Below are 14,403 nucleotides of genomic sequence, written 5' to 3'. Positions count from 1 at the left end.
CCTTTAAATCCGCAAATTAAGCAAAAAACCTTCATGGCTTCACGACATTGTTCATACTGATGATTTGATTTCCCGCAATTATAACAATCTTTAAAGTGTGGTGGCCTGTATGCAGCAACCAACTGATTAAGGGTTGGACCGGGTGTTTGTATACCCGATGCTACTCTATTAATTTGTTTTTGATATTTTTGAGATTCATTTAATGATTCGTTTCGATTAGTTCGTTCCGATACCCTTTGAGAATTTTCAGTTGATGATTTATTCTGTTTAGTCAATGGAGTATTCAAATTTATATTTTGGCTAGCTGAGTTGTTGAAACTTTTCTTGCTATCGGGGTTCTTGTCCTTTTGCAACGAGATCAAGTTTACTGGTTTTTCAGTTCCAAACATGCGGTTATATAACGAAAAATTATTGGCATCTACTTTTCGCCCTGCTGCGATTAAGGAGTGCAAATCATTAATAGGAAGAAACGTTAGTTGACGTCGATAATCGGAACGCATATTTTGGTGTACTATTTTCATTTTTTCATCTTCTTGTAACTGAGATGGCATTGAACGGAATAATTTTTCTAAATCAAAATAATACGCTTGAAATGATTCATTACGTTGCTGTTTACGCAAATAAACTTTAATTTTTATCATGCTATCTAAATCTGGATGGGCAAATGCGTTCCTAAGCTCGTGGACTAAATGATCCCAACTAATAAGGCGACCGCTTGATCGCATCGAATGATACCAATTTAAAGCTGGTCCACTGAAAAGATGTAAGGCCGAGTCGAAGAGTTCTTGATCAGATACTTTTTCTGAGAGGGCTAAACTTCTCACTTTAAACAAAAATTCGTTCAGGTGTAGCCCTTGGTCGTCACCTGTATACTTTTCAATTGCCCATTTTGACACGGGAAGCGTTCTTTGGTGTTGCATTGGGGGCTGCAAACCCCAGTTTGACTGATAGTTACGAAATGATTCTCTATCAGGTAGCGAAGGGTAGCCTTGTGGCATGAACCCGGATGCTGCCGAAAAAGTAGAAGCAAAATTATTAGTAGAGTGTGGTTGAAAGTAACTGGTTTGATTGGCTCCGAATGGTGCCGCCGGAAAACTAAACATGGACGGCTGAATTGAAGTGGACGGAATTGGATTTGGAGCTGACGAGCACGGCAAATGGCTCGTATATGGGCGGTACCAAGGCACAGCCGAACTATGAATGGGATTTGATAAATGAGAGTGAGTGAAGTTATTTGAATATGATGACGAATAGATTGGTACACCCGATGTACTGGTATACGACATTTCCATACCTGCTCTGAATTGCGTATTGTTCGAATTATATTCCGATTCTGTTGTAATTCCATGGGAAAGGTGACGGTGTGACGTCTGAAAACCTACCGGGTTACCCAATGTGGAACCCATACTGAGAAACTCAGTTTGAGCACCACAATCTCGAACCACTGAACGCTGTTCAGATAGCTGTAAGTTGAACTCCAGATTGGCTATCACCTCTTTGAGATGGCTCTCGGTCTCTTCTCCCTTTTTTTGCATGCTAAGCTCCTTTACAAGAATCGATCGGTCAATTTCAATTTTTTCTGCCTCTGGGTGATTTAATAAAATTGATTCTAGTGTCAAAGTTTCTTGGATTGGTGTTTCCGGTTCTATGTCTTCCTGATCTGACATTTCTGATGGTTCATCATTTAAATCAAATCGACCCGCTTTATAAAAAAAATAATATAAGTGATCAACAACAATTGTGAATAGTGTTTCCAGATCATCTTTTATATTGCCTTCCGCCTGACTCATAACCATAAGAATTCGCCCACCTAGATGTAGCAAACGATCTTTTCCCGATACGAACCCATCTTTTTTTTCGCGGAACACCTTTTCTAATTCTTCTAACTTTTTCCTACATACCTCTTCTTCCTGACTAGAGTTACCCTTAAATGTTTTTATTGGAATTTCATCTCCTTGCTTTTCTGCCTTCAATTTTCCTCGCAAACACCGTAGCAGTTTCGAGCGGTCCCCATCGATGAGAATCTGTCGAACAATCAACTCAAATTTTAATTCTTCATCGGTTAATAAATCTGGGCGCATATCATAATACCACTCTGTAAATATTTCATGCCGTTTCGATGATTCGGGAAAGGAGTTATAAGATTCCATTTTCGCGTGACACTTATGTAAACTCATTTATAAAGCAATATTACATAACAACTTATTTTACACTGGGCGAAATGAAACGTATAAATATCGTACTTGGATTTATTCATCTGCTAATGACGAAATCTTTTTTTCGTGCCTTTGAACGTCGAACTTCAAGGTTAAATCATTGTATCATCCACCATATCTACAACAGACTGAATTTTATCGCGATAACGTGTTATTTTATCGATCTTCCCCTTCACAAATGAAAAAAAAATATTCGAAAGAAGTATATTTTTTTTGTAAATTTACGTTGGGCGCCAATTGTAACACACTTTGGTTCATTTCTTTGAAATTTCTTATTTGAACTAATATTAACCTGCATAAAACTCTCAGGGCAACAGGGGAGCGATCAACAAAATAACACTTACCCGGATCTCAAAGGTCTCACAATTTTCTTTTACTATATATAATTAAACAAATCTATTAGAAGTTCAAAACTCATGGTAATTTTATTTAAGGTAAGCATAAAAAAATTATTATCAAAAGCATTTCATTTGTGAAAATCAGGAAATAATGTAACAAGGCTTAATTTATTTAACTATTTAAGTAAATTAAATATTTGCGCACAAAAAAAAACGTTGGCATGCATAATCGTTGCGGCCGTCGGACGGTGGGGCGCCTTCGACGATATCCGAACAACTGCTGCTGGCGATCCCGATGCACGAGATCAGAGCACTCCGAGCGAGAAAGATGGCGAAAGAGACATACCTTGGTGAGTGAGCACGTGTACACGTACTATGGCTGTCGCACCGTTCGTTAGCCGGCCAGCGCTATGGCCGCGGTCCCTTTCGTTGAGGCTGTCTCCGTCGATATCACTAGCACCCGTATCCTGGGAGGGTACTACACACTTTAGGCCAATATCACTGGTGTATTCTAAATTTGTGGCCGGAACGGGGACCGTATGTTGATGGACGGTCTGAACTTATACGACACGCGACACTAGATTTTGTTTCATTGTGCACTTTAGAGTGGGTTTTTTTTTTAGAGGAGGTGAAAGTCACTTAACACACATCGGGCATTCGCACTAAAAGTCGATCTCTAACGTTCACTTTTCCGATCTTCTTTTGGCGACACTGGGACCTGAGTCCACCACTCTGCGACTTCACCTCCGCACTTTGTTAGCCCGATCGTAACTTTTTGGTGATCCTTTGATCACCCGCGCGTCGTATCACCACGTTCCGAACCGTACTAGTGTCAAAATTATACAAGAGAGACTTCGCCTTTACACTGACCTCTTTTATAGCTCGGCTCGGGCTCGTCTCAAGCTCATCTCGAAGAACGGATACTGTGGTACCACTGGGCAATAACCAGCGATGGATGTCAAGCAGAACTCATCTCAAAATTGGGATGAGTAAAAAGATGTTTTCCGGTGTACACAATTTTAGATTAAATTATTAGTAACCTATCTTTAATGAGTGTTAAATGGAGAGAAGTGACTTGGCGCAATTTATCTAATTTTGTTTAAGTTCATTGAATGTAGTTAAAACTAAAAGTTATATAAATCAATATAAAAATTTTAAGTTGCCCGTCAGTTGGTCATTTGATTATATTTGAAACTCCTACTGAGTCACTTCTCACAGCATCACTACTTGCTAAGTCAACCCCATCTCGCTACCAAAGCTCGTTTATTCAAATTAGGTACCCATTGGAAACGTACCTTGATAGTAAGCTGCAACATTGTTTGCCGTATATTGACTCAACTAGCATGATACTTTCAAACGTTTTACAGTGATTAAAAAAAAATGTACATAAGAAAATGGAAAAAATCTACTTTTGAGAAACGGATTGGAACCGGTGGGTTACAAAAAGTCTACTCCAACTCAATGTAAAAAAATGTAACTCAATAACTTTCAGTAGGAAAAGTGAAACTATACCTATAAACATACATCTAGGAAATCAACTTGTAGAAAAATGTAAAATTGTAAGAGATTTAGGCGTAATCTTAGACTCCAAGCTCACTTTTGTGGAACACTACAATACCGTAATCAATAAAGCTAATAGCATGCTGGGCTTTATTAAACGCTTCAGTCATAACTTTCAGGACCCATACACAATTAAATTATTATACACTACATATGTCAGACCTATTTTGGAATATTGCAGCCTAGTATGGAATCCATACAATATTATTCACGAAGAACGCATCGAATCTATTCAAAAACAATTTCTTTTATATGCACTTCGTAAATTAAACTGGACAGCATTTCCTCTAAAATCATATGAAGCACGCTGCATGCTCATCAATATACAAACACTTAAAGAACGCCGCGACTTTGCAATGCTTTATTTTATCAGCGACATTATTTCTCAACGCATTCAATCAGCTCCATTATTATCGCAATTAAATTTTTATATACCTAGCCGTCAATTACGTTCCAGGAAATTATTTTTAGAAAAACAAGCTAGAACAAATTATGCAAAATACAGTCCAGTCAATCGAATAATGCGCCATTACAATCAATACTGCGAATATCTTGACCTTACTATGTCTAAAAATCAAATCAAATCTCAGCTTTGTCGTAGAAATAATGCGTAGTATGTAAGTGAACATTGTAAACAATTTATATGTAGTCTACATTTGCTTGACGAAATAAATAAATAAATAAATTCAATTACGAGGAAGTAAGAAGTCAAATATAAGAAATCGGAAGCCAGAAATCGGACATTTGAATATAGAAAATTTAACCAAAATAGAACCGAAGGTTAGAAAAAAAATCGAATATCAAGGAAGAATTCAGAGATTAAAAATAAAATTTGATGATAGTAATAAGTATTATTGAAATTACGGTATTCAAAACAAAAAACAAAACAAAAATACAAACACTTGAAAATATGAAAAACAAATGGGCGTTAAATAAAAACCGTTCTTAATCCACCTAGTTGTGTGATAATGCCTTTCTCTTTATTCAAAACAGTCTCCTAAAATATTTTTTATCTTTTTATTAAATTATTTCGGACACTATTTTGCACTCATTTTTGAAACCAATTGATTCAGATTGATTCGAGTAGTTCACAAAAGCATGCTTCAGTGCTTATGTCACATAGTAGGCATTATTTTTCTAACCAAACGCTTGACATTTGCGTTGCCTATTCGTATGAGAAGAGTGATGCTAATCTAAAAACCTGCTTTAATCCACCTAGTAATGATGCCTTTCTCGTATCAATCATACTACCATATATATTTTCTTCGATTCATGAAAGAAGAACCGAAATCGGTTTGTTTGGCCGTCTACTGACAAAAACTGTAGGCAGATTTGAGGTCTATCTAAATAATTGTTTACATTTTTTACCCTTTTCAATGATGGTATACATTTTTTTACAGACATTACCCTATATTTCCGGATCTGGAGGTCGGATGCGGATGAAATTCAGGAATTTAGTATGGGACCTAAGGAGCTTTTATTTGAATCTAAGTTTGTGAAAATTGATTTAGCCATCTGCAAGAAAAGTTGGTGCACTTATTTTTACATTTTTGTCACATTTTACCCCATAATTTCGGAACCAGAAATGAAATTTCCGAAATCGAAAAAAATGTTTTGATGCTAAAAGTCTTAGAATTGCATGAAACGTCGAGATTTAGTGTCATCCCGAAGAAAGTTTTTTTGAAAAAATCGACTTTCAGGGACGGATATATCAAAACGTCCCAGAAAGACGATTTTTTCGAAACAAATTTTTTTTAATCACACTAAATCTCCACGTTTCATGCAATTCTAAGACGTTTGACATCAATTTTTTTTTTCAATTTCGGAAATCTCATGTACTCCTCCTCCTTATGATGATTTTTCAAGATTGAAAATTTTCAAATCTTAACCTCCAGGCAGCACCCCGGCTCAAAGCACCGATTTAGCTCAAATTTTGTATGGGGACTTTTTTCGAGGTGCGTAATCCTTTGAACAATAGCGCTTTACGAAATTAGAGGTGATCACATTATACGTCATTTATACCATTATATCTCCGGAACCAAAAGTCACAGCCATTTGATCTTCGAACTTGATCAATGGTCCGATAGTTGCTTTCCAACGAGCATAAGTTTGTTCAAATCGGATCAGCCATCTCTGAGAAAATTGAGCGTGTATAAATATCTTCGAAAAGTGCACACACACAGACATTTTCCGATCTCGTCGAACTGAGTCGAATGGTATAATAACACTATGGGTCTCCGAGGCTCCGTTCGAAAGTCGGGTTTTCCAGCGATTCTAATACCTTTCTTTAGAGAAAGGAAAAAAAATGAAATTTGATACTGGAAATAAAATGTATTAAGTCAGGAATCAAAAAGCAGGAACCGGAACCAAATCTCGGCAAAGTTTTGCCGAAGTTCGGGGAAAGAATCTAATTGTGTATTTTTACTAACAAACGTTTCCGATTTGATGTGTTCCACAAATTTGATCACACTCGATTCAACCTAGTGTAGACCCGGGGTTGGAAGGTCGATTTTTTTTCACCACATTTGACTTTTAATAACTTTTTCCCTGATTTTTCTTCAAGAATGAAAAAAATCATATGCGCTTAAAAGTTAAATCTTCATGATAACAAAATTCAAATTTCAATGAAATTCTAAGCCAAAGTCCAGGGCCGTCTCAAGGTTTATTTTTGGTGTAGGCAAATTTCGTTTGCCAAAATCGCACATTTCACTTTTCACCTTAAGGAAAAGACGTTTTTTCAAGTTTCTGAATTTCGGCGCCCGCTTGTTCTTGGCGCCCTAGGCCCTGCTAAAATCTATTAAGTGGTACACCCGAACCTCCATTTACGTAATAATCGGGACTACGTAAATCGAATCATGACGTAAAAAAAGTTTACGTTATTTGGAATTTTCGACGTAAAAAAAGTTTACGTTATTTGGAATTTTCGACGTAAAAAAAGTTTACGTTATTTGGAATTTTCAACGTAAAAAAAGTTTTCCTTATGTATATGTATTATTGGATATGTATAATATGGAGTTATATATAGTTATGGAACGAAAATTACGAGTATTTACAGGAAAAGGATGTTCTAAGCAGAATAAATTTCCAAGATGGCTACTTCCAGTTTATTGATGTTCCTTGAAAACCCTTACGATATGGGTATTTTCGGTACGGGTTTGATAAGTAGATGTCGGAAAACGATGTTTGAGGTGGTTCTGAATTCCAAGATGGCAACTTCCGGTTTATTGATATTCCTTGAAAACCCTTACGATATGGGTATTTTCGGTACGGGTTTGATGAGTAGATGTCGAAACACGATGTTCGAGGTGGTTCTGAATTCCAAGATGGCGACTTCCGGTTTATTGATATTCCTTGAAAACTCTTACAATATGGGTATTTTCGGTACGGGTTTGATAAGTAGATGTCGGAAAACGATGTTTGAGGTGTTTCTGAATTCCAAGATGGCGACTTCCGGTTTATTGATATTCCTTGAAAACCCTTACGATATGGGTATTTTCGGTACGGGTTTGATGAGTAGATGTCGAAACACGATGTTCGAGGTGGTTCTGAATTCCAAGATGGCAACTTCCGGTTTATTGATATTCCTTGAAAACCCTTACGATATGGGTATTTTCGGTACGGGTTTGATGAGTAGATGTCGAAACACGATGTTCGAGGTGGTTCTGAATTCCAAGATGGCGACTTCCGGTTTATTGATATTCCTTGAAAACCCTTACGATATGGGTATTTTCGGTACGGGTTTGATAAGTAGATGTCGGAAAACGATGTTTGAGGTGGTTCTGAATTCCAAGATGGCAACTTCCGGTTTATTGATATTCCTTGAAAACCCTTACGATACGGGTATTTTCGGTACGGGTTTGATGAGTAGATGTCGAAACACGATGTTCGAGGTGGTTCTGAATTCCAAGATGGCGACTTCCGGTTTATTGATATTCCTTGAAAACTCTTACAATATGGGTATTTTCGGTACGGGTTTGATAAGTAGATGTCGGAAAACGATGTTTGAGGCGGTTCTGAATTCCAAGATGGCGACTTCCGGTTTATTGATGTTCCTTGAAAACCCTCACAATATGAGTATTTTCGGAACGGGTTTGATAAGTAGATGTCGGAAAACGATGTTTGAGGTGGTTCTGAATTCCAAGATGGCAACTTCCGGTTTATTGATATTCCTTGAAAACCCTTACGATATGGGTATTTTCGGTACGGGTTTGATGAGTAGATGTCGAAACACGATGTTCGAGGTGGTTCTGAATTCCAAGATGGCGACTTCCGGTTTATTGATATTCCTTGAAAACTCTTACAATATGGGTATTTTCGGTACGGGTTTGATAAGTAGATGTCGAAAAACGATGTTTGAGGTGGTTCTGAATTCCAAGATGGCGACTTCCGGTTTATTGATATTCCTTGAAGACCCTTACAATATGGGTATTTTTGGAGCTGGTTTAGTGCATATTACTTAGAAAATAATGTTTGAATATTAGTGGATTGCTGATTGTATCATATATTGTATTAATATTTGGGAAGAGTCGCTTAAAACAAACTATGTTGTGCCTCTAAAAAACACGAAATATACTGTGAGTCCAAGTTTTTCACTTTGTACTCCAGTACTTTCACACTTGATGATTTATTTTAATCCGTCCAATGTAATGTAAAATTCGATTGGCTATATTTTGCAAATATTATTTAATTTAATTCTCAATTTATTGAATAACTAAGGTTTTCATTGTTTAAATCATAGTCCTCCATTGATACCTTCCACTATCAATAAATGTAACACATGGTGACTGGTAATAGGTGTTACACCCGAAAAGATGTGATTGTAAACCTTTTATTTAGCCAAAATTTGTACAGGAAGGTAGGTCCGAAAATCATCCTCAATGAGTTTTTGCCAAAATCAATTTGATTATTGTGTTTACTCTCTAATACAGTCGTCGACGTTTCAAACATATACCGAACGCTTTTGGATGGAAAACTGTGGTTATTTAAAAATAGAACTAAAATGTCTTAGTTCATCATTCATCGAGCTGAGTTGAATGATATATAACGATAAGTGTCTCCGAGCTTTGAACAAATTTTTATTTTTATTCAAATCTATACTCTTTCTATAGAGAAATGCAAAAATAATGGAATGTACACGACTCAACAGTGATCAAAATCGAAATAGATGTTGAACATGGTTGACAGTGCCAAACCATATGATGTAAGTTTTCTTAAATCGGTCATTCTAAACCGGAGCTTTATTGTTTAAGTGTAGGAAATGTACTTGTGAGATTGTTTTATGCCTCACCGCCTTTATAACAGGAATTCGAGTCAAAATTTTGATTATGCAAGCCGACTTTCTATCCGAGGCCCGGAGGGCCTAGTGTCATATGCCATTCGACTGAGTTCGTCGAGTACGCAAAATGTCTGTGTGTGTATGTGCGCATGTGTATGTAACGTTTTATTACGCTAAATTTTATAGGAGATGGCTGCAACGATTTTCACTTTCTTAGATTCAAATGAAAGGTCTCATACAAAATGTGAAAATAAGTACGCCTTATTTCCGGAACTTTTTCCGGAGTTGAATAAACCGATTTTAACACACTTGAATCAGTTGAAAAAAAACTCTTCAGGTCTGATACAAAATCCTGAATTTGTTTGGATCTGACTACTGGCTCCGGAGTTATGAGTTAAATGTGCAAAAAAAAATAAAATTTTTGTGCTAACTTTTCTCAGAGATGGCGCGACCGATTTCCACAAACTGATTCAAATGGTCTAATAGTCCATTACAAACTTTCTCAACTTCATCTGGATCCGACTTCCAGTTCCAAAATAATTGAGTAAAGTGTGTCGGAAAAAAATTTGCACACCATTTTTGTTTCAAATGTTTCGCGTATGAAAGTGCGTCGTCATATGCCATTAGTGAGTGTCATTATATTTGAATCTTAAGCCTGGCCATGCTGATATGGACCGATTCGTGCATAAGAATGAATAACAGTTCAGGTATTGAAATCAGTCAACGAAAACGAAAACAAAAGTTTTAACAGCAGTTCAAAACTTGAATCTATTCAAATAAATCATATTTACTACAATACTGAAAATAAAATATTACAATTTCTTTCACCAAAGAATGAACCTTAAAATATTTACATCGAAGCATTTTCATCAATTTATGTATTTGTTTGACAATTTGATTGTAAGTGTCAAGCTAATATCATATTGAATTTGGAATAAAATTCCTAAAGGTCATTTTAAACAACTTTCTTCCAAATATTGACTCGTAAAATCCATTCCAAAAGTAACAATATTATAAAATATTCGACAGTAAGTCATAATTATTCAAACAACGTTTAATAAGAACTGTTCTTTAAACTCGTTCCGAAAACATTCGTTTTGATACGGCTTTCGAGAAACACCATCTTGGATTTTGAAATGACTTTAAACATCATTTTCAGATATCTCACCATTCCATATTAAAATTATTACCGTTCCAAAAATACCCATATTATGAGGATTTTCAAGGAATATCAATAAACCGGAAGCCGCCATCTTGGAATTCAGAATCAACTGAAATATCATTTTCCGACACCTATTCATCAAACCTGTTCCGAAAATACCCATATTGTAAGGGTTTTCAAGGAATATCAATAAACCGGAAATCGCCATCTTGGAATTCAGAACCACCTCAAACATCGTTTTCCGACATCTATTCATCAAACCCGTTCCGAAAATACCCATATTGTAAGGGTTTTCAAGGAATATCAATAAACCGGAAGTCGCCATCTTGGAATTCAGAACCACCTCAAACATCGTTTTCCGACATCTACTCATCAAACCCGTTCCGAAAATACCCATATTGTAAGGGTTTTCAAGGAATATCAATAAACCGGAAGTCGCCATCTTGGAATTCAGAACCACCTCGAACATCGTGTTTCGACATCTACTCATCAAACCCGTACCGAAAATACCCATATCGTAAGGGTTTTCAAGGAATATCAATAAACCGGAAGTTGCCATCTTGGAATTCAGAACCACCTCAAACATCGTTTTCCGACATCTACTTATCAAACCCGTACCGAAAATACCCATATCGTAAGGGTTTTCAAGGAATATAAATAAACCGGAAGTCGCCATCTTGGAATTCAGAACCACCTCAAACACCGTTTTCCGACATGTACTCATCAAACCCGTACCGAAAATACCAATATCGTAAGGGTTTTCAAGGAATATCAATAAACCGGAAGTCGCCATCTTGGAATTCAGAACCACCTCGAACATCGTGTTTCGACATCTACTCATCAAACCCGTTCCGAAAATACCTATATTGTACTAATTTCCATGGAATATAAATGAGCCAGAAATGATTTTCATTGTATGCAAAAACCTCTTTTTACGACGTGTTTTCAACGTAAAAAAAGATTACGTTATTTGGGATTTATGTCGTAAAAAGAGTAACGTAAAAAGAGGTAACGTAAAAAAAGTTTACGTAAACGGAGGTTTGGGTATATTAAAGCCTTAGAGAAAATTTTCAAAAAAAAAAACATAATTTTGGAAAGAGAAAGTATACTAAACACTTTCAGTTCCATTCACTAGATTAGCTCTATTTTGTGTTGCTAGTTTCATCGATGTCGAATTTGTTAAGCTTTGAAATTTTACGAGTAAGGTTTCAAAACTCAATCTACACACCACAGAATACGTACCTGGCACCAACAAATTGGGAAATAATCCGTATCACTTGTTGCTTCTGTCCTACGGAAACGGACACAAACTGTTGGCTAATTTGAATTATTTCACTTTCCGATTCCGAACTTCTGTCAACAAATGTTTCGCTCACTGGAGAAATTTGCTGCACCAAAAAAAGAATTTCCACCTGTCACCTGGTCAAGACACACGATAACTTCCACTCGAAATCCGTGCAGATTTGGAACTGTCGCCGGCGGTGGTTCCCGGTTGTGCTTTTATACAGGTTTTTCCCCCCAAAGTGCGCAGACTTTTCCGTGCTGTACTGACGAGCAGCCGGCCGACCGACAGAATAAAGAAGCAGGATCTGAATGGTGGGAAAACCTTCGCCCAACACCGATGACAAACGTCACCGTTTAGCGGGGGCTGCTCCTCGTTCTTCTGGGTACGGTTCGGGCCAGCGAAAAATGGATCACCCCAATCGGCGACCGTTGCTGAGTCGCGTGAAACCGGAGATCGCGATTCACATCCTGTGCAGTTGGAGCACGGATTGGTCCGAAGTGGTAGTAGAATGGGGGGAGGCCGAATACGCAGACACCTGTTGTACGCTATCGAATTGCCGCGAGATAATAATTTGAGCTTGTTTGAGATTGGTTTTCTTGATCTGATAGAGTACTGAAGAAAGTTATCGGTTGCCAAGAAGAGCTTTTCGGAGGGGGGAGGGGGGAATAGAAGTTTTGATAACACTGCTGATTTGTGCCTTATCAATCGAGAAAAAAATCAACAGGTCAATTAATTATATCTTACATTTATTTGCTTGAGACAGTGACATTCTCTTTGTATGTTAAAAAATGTATGTAATCTATATTTTTCAAGCGTTAGAAATGTGTAGACGAGACGTTACCCATTGATATTACTAGGTGAAAAGTAATTTTAGTACTGCGCAATTGAAGAGCATCGCGACTAACATATGGTTAAAATCAACGATTTATGGCTCCAATTGTGTTTCTCCATCCACTTTAGTCGCCCGGTTTTGTTATCTTGGACTATTCCTAAACCTCAAAATATGGTTTATCAATGAAAAATTAAGATCGTGTAGTATTTAGCAGATCTTCCGGAATATTTCGGGATAAAAACTTCGGAAAATCGTTGGATGCATCGACCAGAAAGTTTTAACAAGGAGGTTTCTTTTCACCCCTAGTAGTTTCTCGGTAGTACTCGCATATTCTATTCTGAATTATTGCATCGTCAAAATCACTACGAAGTGCGGAGCGAATATCGGCAATATATGATTTTAAAGTTCTTTATGACACGAAAAAAACCCAGTTGTCTCAGAAGCTTTAGAGATACGGTGTTCGGAGTGATCCATTAAATTAAGTTTAGAATCCAACAGGACTCCTACATTCTTCACGGTTGAATCTCGCTTGAGGACAATTTGCGAGTAAAAGAAATTACGGAACTTTTTGACGAGTTTAATATACAGCTGTTTTTGCAGGAATCTGGTATCTTCGTGATCTTTAACAAGATGAAACAATTAAGGGCTGGGGCCAGTAAATCGCGTAAAACCACGCTGTGCGTATTACATTTCTCTCTATGCTCTTTTGCAAATGTGCAAAATGACTCTCGATGTGGCCTGGTGGCCAAGAAAGTTTTGATATTTTCGGTTACAAGTTTGATAACATTAAACATCACATAAAATCCAGTAAAGCTACCGCTTGTTTGACAGCCTTGCTGAGCCGATTTTATTTCTCTATCATGTTTCGTTACGTTACCAGGGAACTGGAGCAGAACACAATGGCGCCGCCATTTTTATCGCGATGTTTTTATGCACTAATCGCATCTATATTAAGTTATCTAGACATTGTGTCTATCCTGACAATGTCTAGATAACCTAATTTAGATGCGCCTAGGGCTGAGGCCAGTGTGTTTTAGGGCATTTTAGAGGGCTATTTTCACGGTTCAAATCTAATTTTCTCAGAAACGGAGATGAATATAAAAAAAACCCAACTGACAATCTCTTAGAAAATTAGTTTAGATTATTCTGAAAAAAAATTTCAAAATGATTCATTGACTTTAGCGGTCGGGAAAGTCACCGTCTTTCAACTTGTTCATTGAATATCTCGCCTTCAAAAGCATTGATCAAAAATCTATCCGGACAATGTCTAGATAATTTAATTGCGATGCGATTAGTGCATAAAAACATATATGTTATCGCGATAAAAATGAAGTGAAAGTTATTTTTGTGAACGTAAGTCGATTTCTCTGGCGGCGCCATTTTAGTTCCCTGGTAACGTAACGAAACATGAGAGACAAATAAAATCGGCTCAAAAAGGCTGCCAAACAAGCGATAGCTTTCCTGGAGTTTATGTGATGTAGTCAAACTTGTAACCTAAAATATCAAAACTTTCTTGGCAACCCGGCCACATCGAGAGTCATTTTGCACATTTGCGAGAGAGCATGAAGAGAAATGTAAAACGAACAGCGAGCCACGTGGTTTTACGCGTCCTACTGGCCTCAGCCCTTATAAATCGTTGATGAAAGATAATTTTAGGCCTTGTATCGGAAGGTTCAAATCTTTCAAATAAAGTAAGAATGAAAAGGGTCCGAGATGGCTGCCTTGAGGTACCCCC

General features: G+C 37.2%; 1 protein-coding gene across 3 annotated transcripts in view; it reads right to left on the bottom strand.

Moving 5' to 3' along the window:
• LOC131434616 (neuropeptide F-like) overlaps window positions 1-12,011 on the bottom strand; it is a 66,903-nt gene extending 54,892 nt beyond the window's left edge. For all 3 annotated transcript variants that reach the window (XM_058601513.1, XM_058601522.1, XM_058601531.1), the window contains exon 1: window positions 11,794-12,011. The gene's annotated coding sequence lies outside the window, so the exon portion shown is untranslated. The remainder of the gene's footprint in view (window positions 1-11,793) is intronic.
• Between the last annotated feature and the right edge of the window lie 2,392 nt (window positions 12,012-14,403).

This window comes from Malaya genurostris, chromosome 1 (assembly GCF_030247185.1).
Source record: "Malaya genurostris strain Urasoe2022 chromosome 1, Malgen_1.1, whole genome shotgun sequence".
Classification (NCBI taxonomy): domain Eukaryota; kingdom Metazoa; phylum Arthropoda; class Insecta; order Diptera; family Culicidae; genus Malaya; species Malaya genurostris.
This window is presented reverse-complemented; position numbering and strand designations above follow the sequence as displayed.